Raw genomic sequence first — 14,234 nt, 5'->3', positions numbered from 1 at the left:
CAGAAAGAAGTTTCACAGAATGCTTCTGTGTAGTTTATATTTGAATATATTCCTATTTCCACTATTACACTCTTAGCGCTCCGAATGTCCACTTGCATTTTCTACAGAAAGAGTGTTCAGAACTGCTCAATCCAAAGTATGGTTTAATTCTGTTAGTTGAATGCACAGATCAGAAAGAAGTTTCACAGAATGCTTCTGTGTAGTTTTTATTTGAAGATATTCCTTTTTTAAATATAGGACTCTTAGCACTAAGAATGTCCATTTGCAGTTTCTTCAGAAAGAGTGTTTCAGACCTGCTCAATGAAAAGTAAATTTCAGCTCTGTTAGTTGAATGCGTGGAACAGAAAGAAGTTTCAGAGAATGCTTCTGTGTAGCTTATATTTGAAGATATTCCTTTTTCCACTATTAACCCCTTAGAGCTCCCAATGTCCACTTGCATTATCTTCAAAAAGAGTGTTTCCGAATTGCTCAATCAAAAGTATGGTTGAACTCTGTTAGCTGAATGCACAGATCAGAAAGAAGTTTCACAGAATATTTTTGTGTAGTTTTATTTGAAGATACTCCTTTTTCCAATTTAGGCCTCTTAGCGTTCCGAATATCCAATTGCAGTTTCTACAGAAAGAGTGTTTCAGAACGGCTCAATCAAAAGTAAGGTTCAACTCTTTTAGTTGAATGCACAGAACAGAAAGAAGTTTCACAGAATCCTTCTTTATAGTATTTATTTGAAAATATTCCTTTTTCTTCTATAACCCCCTTAGCGCTCCGAATGTCCACTTGCAGTTTCTACAGAAATAGTGTTACAGAACTGCTCCTTCAAAAAGAAGGCTCAACTCTGTTAGTTGAATGCAGAGAAGAGAAAGAAGTTTCAGAGAATGCTTCTGTTTACTTTTTATTTGGACATATTCCTTCTTCCACTATTACCATCTTAGCGCTCCCAATGTCCACTTGCATTTTCTACAGAAAGAGTGTTTCAGAACTGCTCAATTAAAAGTATGGTTTAAATCTGTTAGCTGTATGCACAGATCAGAAAGAAGTTTCGCAGAATGCTTCTGTGTAGTTTTTATTTGAAGATATTCTTTTTCCCAATATAGGCCTCTTAGCGCTCAGAATGTCCATTTGCAGTTTCTACAGAAAGAGTGTTTCAGAGCGGATCAATCAAAAGTAAGGTTCAACTCTGTTAGTTGAATGCACAGGACAGAAAAAATTTTCACAGAATGCTTCTGTGAGGTTTATATTTGAATATATTCCTTTTTCCACTATTACCCTCTTAGCACCCCGAATGTCCACTTGCATTTTCTACAGAAAGTGTGTACACAACTGCTCAATCAAAAGTATGTTTTAACTCTGTTAGTTGAATGCACAGATCAGAAAGAAGTTTCACAGAATGCTTCTGTGTAGTTTTTTTTGAAGATAATCCTTTTTCCAATATAGGACTCTTAGCGCTCAGAATGTCCAATGGCAGTATCTACAGAAAGAGTGTTTCAGAACTGCTCAATCAAAAGTAAGGTTAAACACTGTTCGTCGAATGCGCGGAACAGAAAGAAGTTTCATAGAATGATTCTGAGTAGTTTATGTTTGAAGATATTCCTTTTTCCACTATTACCCTCTTAGCGCTCCGAATGTTCAGTTGCATTTTCTACAGAAAGAGTGTTTCAGAACTGCTCTATCAATAGTATGGTTTAATTGTGTTAGTTGAATGCACGGAACAGAAACTAGTTTCACAGAATGCTTCTGTGTAGTTTTATATGAATATATTTGTTTTTCCACTATGAGATGAAACAGGGTGGGAGAGTACATATGGAGGCTCATAACCTCAGTGTGGTTGGAGAAAACCGGCTGAAAGGAGAAACGGGAGAAAGTTACAAAGGGAATCAGATGTGTTAGTAGTGGAGGGAAAAGCAAATATTGAATACGACCCACAGATCTTGGATAAGCCTGTGTTTGGTAGTAACTTACCTGAAAGTTTTGACAAAATAGCGGGATAGATGGAGAAAATGATAAGTAAGTGTTATATTTCCTCAGTAGAAACAAACAAACAAAAAACGTGTAATCACAGCCTGATCTTTTAACTGGCCTCCACTTATCTTTCTGCCTGGTTTGGCATACATATTCCGCTGCCTGAAAACTGCCCAACACGTTTGAAAAGTTGTTGCTCACTATTACACCCAGGCATTCCTGCTTCACCAGCTGAGTTGTAAGGGGTCTCCAGGTGGCCTAGATTGTTCTCCTTATCATATACCTTATTTTCATTTATCGATTTGCCCAGAACATCTAGTGAAATATTACAGACACCAATAACATGAATACAAACATAGCTATAGACACTAAAATGTAAATTGATGTCTTTTGAAAGGCTGTCATGTCTTAGATGCTAAATTTGGAGTATTTGCTTCTAATAAATAACTAGCTTGCTTTAATCATTCTGGTTTATGAATATAATATAGGGGAGCAGCTTTGATTTTGCCCTTAATCTTAAAAAACAATTAGCGAGGCATGGTGGCAGCACCTGTAGTCCCAGCTACTCAGGAAGCTGAGGCAGGAGAATGGTGTGAATACGGGAGGTGGAGATTGCTGTGAGCCAAAATCATGCCACTGCACTCCAGCCTCGGCGACAGCGTGAGACCCAATCTCAAAAAAAAAAAAAGATCATACAAGGAGTAAATGATGATTTAGCATAAAACACAGTTCATAGAACTCAAACTTTGTTATTTTATGGGATTATACTAACCTGTTACTATTCAAAATTTACCATTTCAAAAGAAGAAATATTGGTCTGGGAAAATTGCCATTGCTTATACAGAAGAATGGAAGAATCTTTTTGAGCACAACAATTCTAATGATATTCCTCATCACTGGTTCCAAAACCAAGCCCAAGGAAGGCCTGCATAGGGATAACGTGTAGAACACGCAAAAGAAACACACATCACCAGCTCCTCAACCCAGAGCTCCAAGGGAATGGCCAAGGAAGCTGTATTGTCCTAAGAAATTTGAGATTGTTTTGACTTACATTAAATCCTGCTCAATCATATGTATGTACACAGACACACACACACACACACACACACACACGCAGACGGTGTTGTCAGTGAAGCCTCTAACAATGCATCTTGACTGGATAGATTCGACAATTAAAATGACTGGAAGAAAATATTGCTCCATAAGTGGCACTTACTATTCACATAACACATTAAAAGGACATCTCCTAAATTAAATCTTGTCTATGATAAAAAGGCAGACAATCATGACCCAAGGCTAATTTATAACCGCAGAAATGTTCAAGACAGACCAATGCTTGCTATGTTTAGGAACTGACAAGAAAGTACAGGTCTTTATAATCTACCATTTTGCTTCATTTGATACCAGGTGACCTTCATAATGCAGGCAATAGAGAATTGCAAGACTTGTCGGAGATTTCAGGTCTTTGGAAAGCTACGCCCTTTCACAAGAACAACCGTGGAAACAGGAAGAAAGTCAACTCCCACTTAATGCAATCAGAATTTACAAATATTCATTCCTTCATTGAAATTTCAATAGGCACTTCAATATTATCTTTAATTAATTCTTTTGTTACAATCATACATCACAAAACATTTTGGTCAAGGATGGTGCACAGACATGACAGTGGTGAAATAAAATCTTAACACTGTATTTTTACTGTACCTCTTCTATGTTTAGACATGTATAGATACACTTACTGTATAGATATAAGTAAGCATATAGATATACTTAAATGTTGTGTTACAATTGCCTACAGTATTCAGTGCAGTAACATGCTGCACAGGTTTGTAGCTTAGGAGGAATAGGCTATACCATATAGCATAGGTATGTAATCAGCTATAGTATCTAGGTTTGTGTAAGTAAACTCTGTGATGTTCATACAATAATAAAATTGTCCAGCAATGCATTTCTCAGACATACCCCTGTCATTAAGTGACACATGACTATGTTAGTTAACACTGAGGGAACTTCATGGGAAATGCACTCTGCAGCCCCATCATAAATAGAAACCGTTTATGTCAAAAAACACATAAAAGCATAGTTGCAAGATTACAATTCCTTCCAGATATTTCATTTAGTATCTCCACAGATCACTAACTGCCTGAATAGCATTCTTGAGTCTCCACTGCCTCACATTTGATTTCAGGTCATTCCATCAATTGTCAAAGACGCATCCAACATTAACTTTCCAATACTGGTTTGGATTGTGTCAACATTGTCATCCTGGGCCACAACAACACAAAAGGCTAACTCGGTGAGGTAACATAGACACTGATCAGTGAGATTTTGCTGACGGGTGGTACGATTTTTTAGCAAGATCAAGGGTATTCATACCTTCAGGCATATAGATAACATTGAAAAGGGCAGGTTCGTAGATAAAAAGGCGATGAGGAAGGGTTATTGCAGGATACATGAGCTACGGTGTCTCCTGTTTAACCTGAGTCTGAAGAGATTCAAAGTGCAGGTGCCATGCATGCCTCTTCAATAGTTCCATGTCGATTGATTTTCTGGGCTACACTTCCCAGCATTCAAATTGCTAAATGCATATAAATGACAACTGAATATTTATAACCTGGATTTGTGCTTTTGAGTGACCTTATCTATAGTTATGTGCTTCAGTGATCTAACTTGGGGTTGACTCCAAACTTTGATAAAGTAAAGACCCTGCTTATTCCTTGAGTATTGCTGCACTGACAACTGATTTAGTGAATGCCACTGTGAAAATAATAAACCTCTTGGTGAATATACTTAGACATGTCTTGTAACCTGTACACATCTTAACCAGGGATGTTACTTGATCTTTCTATGTACAGGAGTGTGTGGAGATAGAACAACATACATGATTGTAATTGCTGCCTGTGAGACTAATAGAAAATTCAAGCTAGTGAAGTATGTTTATGCATGCACACTTCTCACCAGCAATTTTAGGAAGTTCTACCCACAACCCATATGTCTTTTGATATGTGGGTTACCTTGGAGAGAGAAAAAGGAACTCTGAACACAGGCACGAAATCCTTTAGAATTTTATCTAGAGTTGGACTTGTCCCAAAGCTTTTGTATAAACTTGCTTGATGAGCAATGGTTGTCCACTGGTACCTTCACTGTACAATCCACACACAACCAAACTTCACAACTGGAGTCTTAAATTTGCACTGTGTTTGGTAAAGTTGAACGAAAAATGGTCTTTAAAGCATATGCTCTCTTATGAGAGCTGTTATTAGATTAATTTTACTCCAAGATATGCCAGTTAGGAAATAACTTCCAATTTAATTTCACCAGCCCCCTGTGGGTGGACTAATTAGTCATACATCACACTTACTCTGGTGGTGAAATGCCTCAAAAGAAGGTCTGCAGAGTGTTGCTCTACCTAGAAGGACTTAAATAAAGAGACATAAAAATCATTCATTAAGAAGGAAGAAGACTTTCCTTGCCTAGATTTTCACTTGTAGGATCCAATTAATTTTATCACTTAATATTTTGTCCTGGTGGGCATTCATTTTACAAATTTGTAAGATCAGTAGAAATGGTAACTTTCAGAAATCAAACTGTAAATGTTCTGTAGACATTGACAGAAAGAGCTATTTGGAGCTGTGCTTTTGCCAATTAGACACTCTGAGAAAATCTGTGAAAGGATATTTTCAGGAAGTCATTGAACCCCCTAAAAATCAAGTTTATTGCTCTTACCATAAATATAAATAATTTATTATCAACCATTTTCAATATTCTAATAAGTAACCTTTATTGTTCATTTCATTGGCATGATCTACGTAGACACGTGATTTATCTTCTTTTGCAATAAATTCAGAAAATTTCCTGCCTGGAAAAGCCATGTTTTAAAATTACCACCTGTTTGATGATTTTCTTATAAAAACATTTCCACTTAAGTACCTATCTCTATTTGTCCTTTATTTTCCCTTCCATTCTATCTCTACCCCTTGTCTCCTTTGTGTGTCTCAGGATAAGTGCCCTATAACATTATGTAATTCTGGAAACCCTTCGATACAATGTTATTACATGTAAAAAAAAAAAAGTATGTTTTAGCAAACTCTTTGTTCACAGATTATCTTTGACTACTTGCCTATTAGACAATTTTTGTAGGCTCCATATGCTATTAATTTATATTCACTTTTAGAAGAATTTTCATCAAAAGCAAAAGTCTTATGTAAATTGATTATATGCTACTTGTACTTCTGTGTATATATACACACAGAGCCACATACATATATGTAACTCCGGAGGCCTGCCTGGACTGTTTAATAACTGTCCTGAACAAGAGCAAGAAAAAGCTGGTCAAATTTCAAACAACAGGTTGAACTGGGGAGCTCACATTTTGCATAAAATACACAGTAGCGGCCTTCAAAAATTAAACATTTCTACTGTTTTAAAAAATTGTAGCCATCATAATATGAGGAAAAAATGTAATAATCCTTTTTAATTCTTGCCATTTTATTAACCACAGAGTCCTTACGCCCTAACTTCATTGGTATCCCTTTGAGATTAAACAGAACACTGAATTTAAAATTCTGAGAAATAAATAATTACACCATTTACTTGAGGCACTCTTTCCCCTTTCAAGAACTATTTTGAGAATTCATTAGCTAAATATTGCTATAATGCAGGCTAGTAATAAATGGAAATAACGAGTTCATTGTAAAATTTAAACTCATGATGGTATGATCTGGAATTTTTGTTAACCTAGAATACATAATTAGCTCTAGAGGTGAAATGAAAGACAAAATCACTTTACATATTAGTAAAAAACAAATAATGTAACTTTTTAAGCTACTGCTGTTCTTTTGCTCTTGAGAACCAGTGACATCTCTAATTAGAGAACATTATGGAAAGGTTAAAGATGAGAATACGTGCAGTCTGTCTACAGGAAACCTCAACTGTTCAGGTTAATGAAATGTTTGCTGAAGTCATATTAATTAGCAGGTTCACAGGAAACTAATATTTATTGTATAAATTCCATGGTAAAATGGATTAGGGCTCCAGGCACACAACTGTGCGCCATCTACGTTACCACACAGTGCCTACTTCTTTCCGTCTTTATTCATTTCTCTCCTGATGGTCTGTATGTTATTGTTACATAGTTCTAAAAATCTTCCATGAGGCAGAAATTTCATTTAATGATATAGCTTTGAAAATAAAGAAAAACAGTAGAAACTTTCTATTTTCTTATAAAGCAGAATTGTTGAATTTTCAAAGTTTCATTTATGTAGTGTCACAAGGTGACAAACGTATTTCTTTAATTCCCTCTTGTTGTTATTTTTGTGTAACATCAAACAAAGCCGTTTCTTTCATTTGAAGGTGAAAACTGCTCATCAAAATCCAGTTTAAGCAGAGAAACAAAGAACTAAATTTTGCATGAGAGATTATACACTGCATAAGTATAAAACAGGACCAGAAACAATGGTGGGTCAGCAATTTTAAAAAAGATGAACACAGGTTATCATCAAATCAATTGTTACCAACACACCAATTCCACCTCTAGGCCAGAAAATTAGCCACTTCCCACAGGAAAACAAGAATTGAAGACAAAGTTCACCAGTGAAAGTTGGTTATTTTTTTTTCCATCCTTGCATCAACTAAAATGATATCTATAGTTCCTCTTAACACTTTTCTTACTTTCAAATATCTGGGTATGCTTAATTAGCTGAGGCCATGTTTCATAGGCACATCTGGCTACAAGGGAAACTGGGAATTTGAGCCCCAATCCTAATGTTTGTAGAGTATTTAGAAATTTGAGAATTCCCTCCAAAGAAAGAGTTTTTTAAAACACTGTTAAACAAAAAGTTTGAATTACAAAATGTGGTAGTAGCTCATGTCTAACTCAAATGCAGGGAAAAAAAAAACTGTAAACTCTAAAAAAAATAAATACACATTTGATGGTAATAAGAAACAGAAAATAGGCAGAAATAGTAGAATATTTGATCACTGATGAAGTTTTTAACCATTGAATAAAGAAAAATTCCAATGATTTAAATTTGCATCAATGCAGCTTCACACCTGATGACACTCCCTGGTCTGTGCAAAATTGCATGTCTACGAGTAAAGCAGTGAGTTTTACTAGCTTGAGGAATAAGAGCACAGAGTTCTAGGCTGACAGAAAAGAAGAACTGGGAAATTTGAGTGACATGGGAGGAAATCTCACACAAGTGAAAGTCACAGAGGAGAATGTCACAGAGTAAAAATCTAAAATCAGCACTTAAACTTCATTCAGATATATGACGGCTGCTACATTTCACATTGATAAAAAGAGACTCCATAGAATACAGCAGAAAACAACAGCTAAATTGCTAGTACAGAGCAGATATTTCAACCATTGCATATAGCTCAGGAGTAAAAGTTTGGTGTTTGACTACACAAAGAAGACTAATATTAGAAAAGAGTCGCTCTTCAAAGGAAAATAAAAGAACCTATCTCTACAAAATATCATCCACATAATCTAACATATAATTTAACCTGTCTAGACATAGAACCAGGAAAATATGACGCATAAGAAAAAAAGTAAACAATGGATTAAGACATTGAAATGGCCCTCACGCTGGGATTAGAAGATAAGAAATTTAAAATAAGCTATTGTAAGCATATTCAAGGATTTAAGGAATAGACGATCATAAGAGTGAATATATGGAGAATCTCAACAGAGAAGTAAAAACGACAAAGAAATAATGGGACAAATTTTAGAATTGAGGGACAGAATATCTTATATAAAAATGACATCGTACGCACATACCAGTAAATTAAAGATGGCAGAAAAAAACTATCAGTGCACTTAAAAAGAGATTAAGAAAAATTTCCCAATACAGTTAAGAACACAGAGGAATAAAAATAATAAAAATAGGGCCAGTCTAGAACTAATAAAATTGGAGTCCTAGAAAGAGTAGAGAAGTAGAAAATGAGACAGAAAAATCTATTTGAAAAAGTAAAGACCAAAAGTTTTCCTAATTGTCAGCATATATCAACTTACAGGTTTAAGAAACTCAAAGAACAGAATAAAAATAAAGAAACAAAGGCAGACATATCATAGTCAAACCACTGGGCAAAAAAAGAGTAAATCTTGAAAGTAGCTAAAGGGAGGGAGAAAAATAATGTACATACATGGAAACAAACTGACAGATGACCTGTCATCAGAAATGACAGTTTAAAAAGCAATGAAACCACATCTTGAAAATAAAAAAAAAAACCTGTCAACTCCAAATTCTATAACTAGAAAAAGTAATTCTTGAGAAAATAAAGATTTATTCAGATAAAAGAAGGCTTCGAACATCTGTCATTTGCAGACCTAAATACAAGAAATGCAAACGGAAATTTTTCGGGCTAAAGAAAGATAACAACAGATGGAAATTCTGAACTACAGGAAGCAAGGAGAAGCTCTAGGAATGGCAAGTGCATCAACATGAAAAGCTAAGGCTTTTTTCTTTTAGTTTTATAACAAACAACTGATGGTTTAAATAAAAAATTACGTGTACTGTTGATAATGTATGTAAACTATTCTAAATTAATAGCTCTGACAGGAGACTAAACGCAACAATTTTACTGCAACATTTCTTTATGTTACATGAAAACGTTGACTGTTAACAGTAAGTGGACTGCGATAAGCCCAGGGTGCTGATTATAATCCCTAGAGAACCACCACATCATATGAAGACATTCTTCTAAAATGCCAATAAAGGAATTAAAATGGAACGCCGAATATTGTTCAGTTAATATAAAAAGGCATGAAAGAAAGAACAGAGGAGCAAAAAATGAGGGAACAAATAGAACATAAGAGCAAAATAGGCCGGGCGCGGTGGCTCACGCCTGTAATCCCAGCACTTTGAGAGGCCGAGGCAGGCGGATCACGAGGTCAGGAGATCGAGACCATCCTGGCTAACACGGTGAAACCCCGTCTCTACTAAAAATACAAAAAATTAGCCGGGCGTGGTGGCGGCACCTGTAGTCCCAGCTACTCGGGAGGCTGAGGCAGGATAATGGCATGAACCCGGGAGGCGGACCTTGCAGTGAGCTGAGATAGCGCCCCTGCACTCCAGCATGGGCGACAGAGCGAGACTCCGTCTAAAAAAAAAAAAAAAAGAAAAAAAGAAAAAAAAAGCAAAATAGCAGGCTTAAATCCAACCTTATCAATAATTATTTCAAATGTATTTTAAATACTCCAAATAAAACACAGATTGTCCATCGGTATATTCTGTTGTATGAATATACCACATTATCTTTATTCATCTGCCAATAGACATTAATAAAAGTACCTATAAGAGATGCATGCCAAATATTATGATATAGATAAGCTGAGAGTAAAATAATTTCCAAGTATACCATGGAAACAACAAGCACAAGAAATCTTATGTGGCTATATTAATAGAAGAAAAAGTAGACCTCCAAACAAGCAATATTACAACAGAAAGCTATTTCATAATGATCAAATGTCAAGTACTTATGAAGACATAATGCTATATTGCTAACTGATAGAATAACTAAAGAAAGTTAAGATAAAATAATTTTGACAACAGCTTGACCTAATCAATATTGACCAAGACGATAGAATATATGTTCTATTATGCTACACGTGAAACATTTATCAATAGACTATAGACCACAAAATATCCCTCAAGAAGTCTCAAAACACTGTAATCATAGAAAGTATGCTTTCTGACCATAATGAAAATGAGTTGAAATGGGTAAAAACAAGCTACCCAGGAAAGTCTACACTACTGGAAGATTTAAATACACCTTAAAATGCCCTTTAGCTCAAGGAAGAAATCATGAGAAACACCTTAAAATACATTGAACTGAATACAAATAAAAATATGCTATATCAAAATGTGTGGGATAAAGTTAAGCAGACCCAGAGTAAAGTTTTTGTATAAATGCTTATTCTAAAAAAGAGAAGTTCAAAACAAGTGAACTAATTTTCTACCTTAAAAAGAAAATCTAAAACAAGAGAGCAAATTAAGTCCAAAACAAGTAGAAGAAAGGAAATAAAACAGAAATTAGAAATCAATGAGACAGAAAACAGACACAGGAGAAAATTAACATGGCCAAAAGTTAGTTCTGTGAGAAAGAAAGAAAACACAAATTATAAATATCAGGGATTAATGAGATTGTACAGTTGTAGACACAAGGGACATTAACAAGATAATGGAATATTGTAAAACATTTTATACCAATTTTCATTACTTGGATGAAAGGGTGAATTCGTTGAAAAAAACTTATAAAAAAATTCACAAGATTAAATGGAACATATGAATTGACATTTATTAAAGTAATTAATTGTCAAATACTTGCACATAAAAACATAAAACTAAAGAAAATAAAAAAATAAGCAAATTCCATATCCAAAGAGTTTTGCTGGTGAATTCTTTCAAACATTTTAAAAAAATAAAATGTTTAAATTATTTCAGAAATAAAGAAGGGGGAAATTCCAAACTTGTTTTATGAGTCAGAATTCTGATACCAAAACTACAAAACGCAGGAATGCAAAACTAATTTCAGCTTAAAGAGCTATCACCAATCTAATCTGTGATTCTAATGAATTTGGCTATCTTAGATACTTTATACACGTGGAATCACACAGTTTGTCCTTCTGTGACTGATTTCCTTTACTTAGCATTAATGTCCTCTAGGTTCATCCATGTTGCATATTGCAGGGCTTTCTGTTTTTAAAGCTGAATAATACTCCGTTGCATGAATATACCACATTTTCTTTATCTATTGATCTGCCAATCGACATTAACCTTATTCCCACATTTTGATTTGTGTAAATAATGCTGCAATGAGCCTGAGAATCAGAGAATCATCCCAATTTCAATCCTTTCAGATAAATAACCTGAAGTGAGATTGCCAGATCATATAGTAGTTCTACTTTCTTAATTTTTTTGAGGAGCCACCGTACTGCTTTCCATAGAGGCTGCACAGTTTTACATTCCCAGAAACACTGTACAAGTGTTCCAATTTCTCCCCATTGTTAACACTCATTATCTTTTTCTTTTAATGAGACCATTCTAACAGGCTTGAGGCAATATCTCTGTGGTTTTGAATTACATTTCCCTGATGATTAGTGATGCTGAGCATCTTTTTCATGTACCTGTTGGTCATTTGGATATTTCATTTGGAGAAATATCTGTTGCTGATTAAAAAAAGAAAAAACTCTCAGCAAGCTAGAAAAAGAAATTTTCTCGAAGTGATGGAAAGCATCCACAACAAAACATATAAACAATATTATATTTAATGGTGAAAGCGTCAATGTTTAAACCACACAGATTAGGACAAGAAAAGGATGTGTGTGTTCGTCACCTCTATTCAACATTGTACTGGTGATTCTAGATTTTGAGTATTAATATTTAGGGGACAACTGTTGTCACTGAAGCCCAAATCTTGCTCATCCTCAAAAAAAAAAAAAAAAAAAAAAAAGTTGATTATGTTGTATATAATCTAATTCTACTTGCTTTGGGCTTAATTTTAGAGAAATTCAATTAAGTTGCTCAATTTAAGCAACTTTTGCTTAAATTGAGCAACTTAATTGAATTTCTCTAAAATTACAGCTTGTATCAACTCTAGAATTTATTGGGCACCTCCTAGGACATAAACACTGCAATTTGGTGAGAGACATCAGGTAGGAAGCAGCCTGGCTCTGACATAAATTCAACACACAGAGGGGGACACATGTTATGAGACTGACCTGCCTTCTCCATCTCATAAAAGGGGTTCTTGTTGCTGGTAACACAGATTAAACTATTTCAATTACATTCAAGATAAAAGGATTAGCAATTATGTGTAAGATGAAAAAATCACCGCACAGGAAGACAAAAGTCTCACAAAAGGATATTTAAACAAGCCAACACTTTGAAATTTAGGCAGAGATCGCGCTTTCTGGGTGAACTAAAGTAGCAAGAACAAAGTAGAGGCTCCAATTCTAGGAAAAAGGGGCCCTAATAAGGTTTACGATCCAGAAACTCAAGAAATCCAGACAGAAGGATGCAGTCTCCGCATTCAAGGCAGTAGCAATACCTGGATTACGAAGCCAATCCCCAAAGCAGGAACTCATAAACACAAATTGGATTGAGGAAGAAGCTTGCCCACCAGAAGATTTAGGATATTACAAGGTAGAATGTGTTAGAGAAAACGAGCATGGGGCTGGAAACAAAAGGAGGAAGCCCCATGATTACAACTAGAATATAACTGTCAGAGATGGTGCAGAAACAAGACTGAAGAGAGAACTCCTTAAACCCCACGTGCCTTACGTCAGGACTGATCCTGGACACAGGCTGGACAGCATAGCCTGCAAGTGCTGAGGGAGGAGGCGTGGGCTCCGCTGTGAGAAGGAGAAGGACATAGAGCTGAAAAGCAGATACGGGTCTTGAAATCGCGCAGAGGGTTTGAGCCTTCGTTGCTCTCTGCCAGCAGCTGCCAGTAGTTCTCACACTTTGGCTGGCATCAAAATCACCTGGGGCAGTGGTGGGGAGGGGGAGAGTGTTGTGAAACCACAAGTGACCAGGCAGAAAACACCTGTATGTTTTCCAATTCAGAAAGTACAGAAATATTAATTGGAACAAGGTGGAGGTCAGACATTGCTAGTGCTGTGGACTGCTCCAGGGACATAAGCATGATCTTTAGAGAAGTGGCTCTAACCAGTTGAGGGCAACCACTGGACAGAGAGAGGTCCAGACCAACCGTACACAGAGACATCATGCAATTACACTTTAGCAACCTCTCCAAATAACATGTCTCTTAGTGAAACTTGGCAGGTTGAAAACTAAACCATAAAATCCAGTGGCACTTATGTATCCTAGGCACTTACATTTGTCCGGTTCTTCCACCTTGCCTTTGCTTGGTTAGAATTTTGGGTAGATAAGAGGTGGACTTACATGTGCTAGTGTGAGAACTTTGATACACTCATTTAGACATTGACCTACTATATTGATGTTTGAAAGCTACAACCCAAAGAAATTTGTCTTTTTACATAAAACAAATTCAGCCCTTGCCTTCCTTATAGATTACATCTTCCACTAGCAGTAATAAAAATGTAACAATATGCGTAAGTCAAAGTATCTTCTTAGATCCTCTGTAGTGTTTTATTATTTAGTTGTGTGAATTAAAGTAACTCTCAAAATTTCAAGGATGCCTGAGAAGCAATTCATGTTCAAAGGCTGCCCTCTTGTGACAATGTGTTGTATGTTTTACTGTAAAAGTAATCTTATTTCACCTTATAACCTCTACAATCCCATTCATAACAG

Source organism: Symphalangus syndactylus, chromosome 13 (assembly GCF_028878055.3).
Source record: "Symphalangus syndactylus isolate Jambi chromosome 13, NHGRI_mSymSyn1-v2.1_pri, whole genome shotgun sequence".
Taxonomy (NCBI): Eukaryota; Metazoa; Chordata; class Mammalia; order Primates; family Hylobatidae; genus Symphalangus; species Symphalangus syndactylus.
This window is presented reverse-complemented; position numbering follows the sequence as displayed.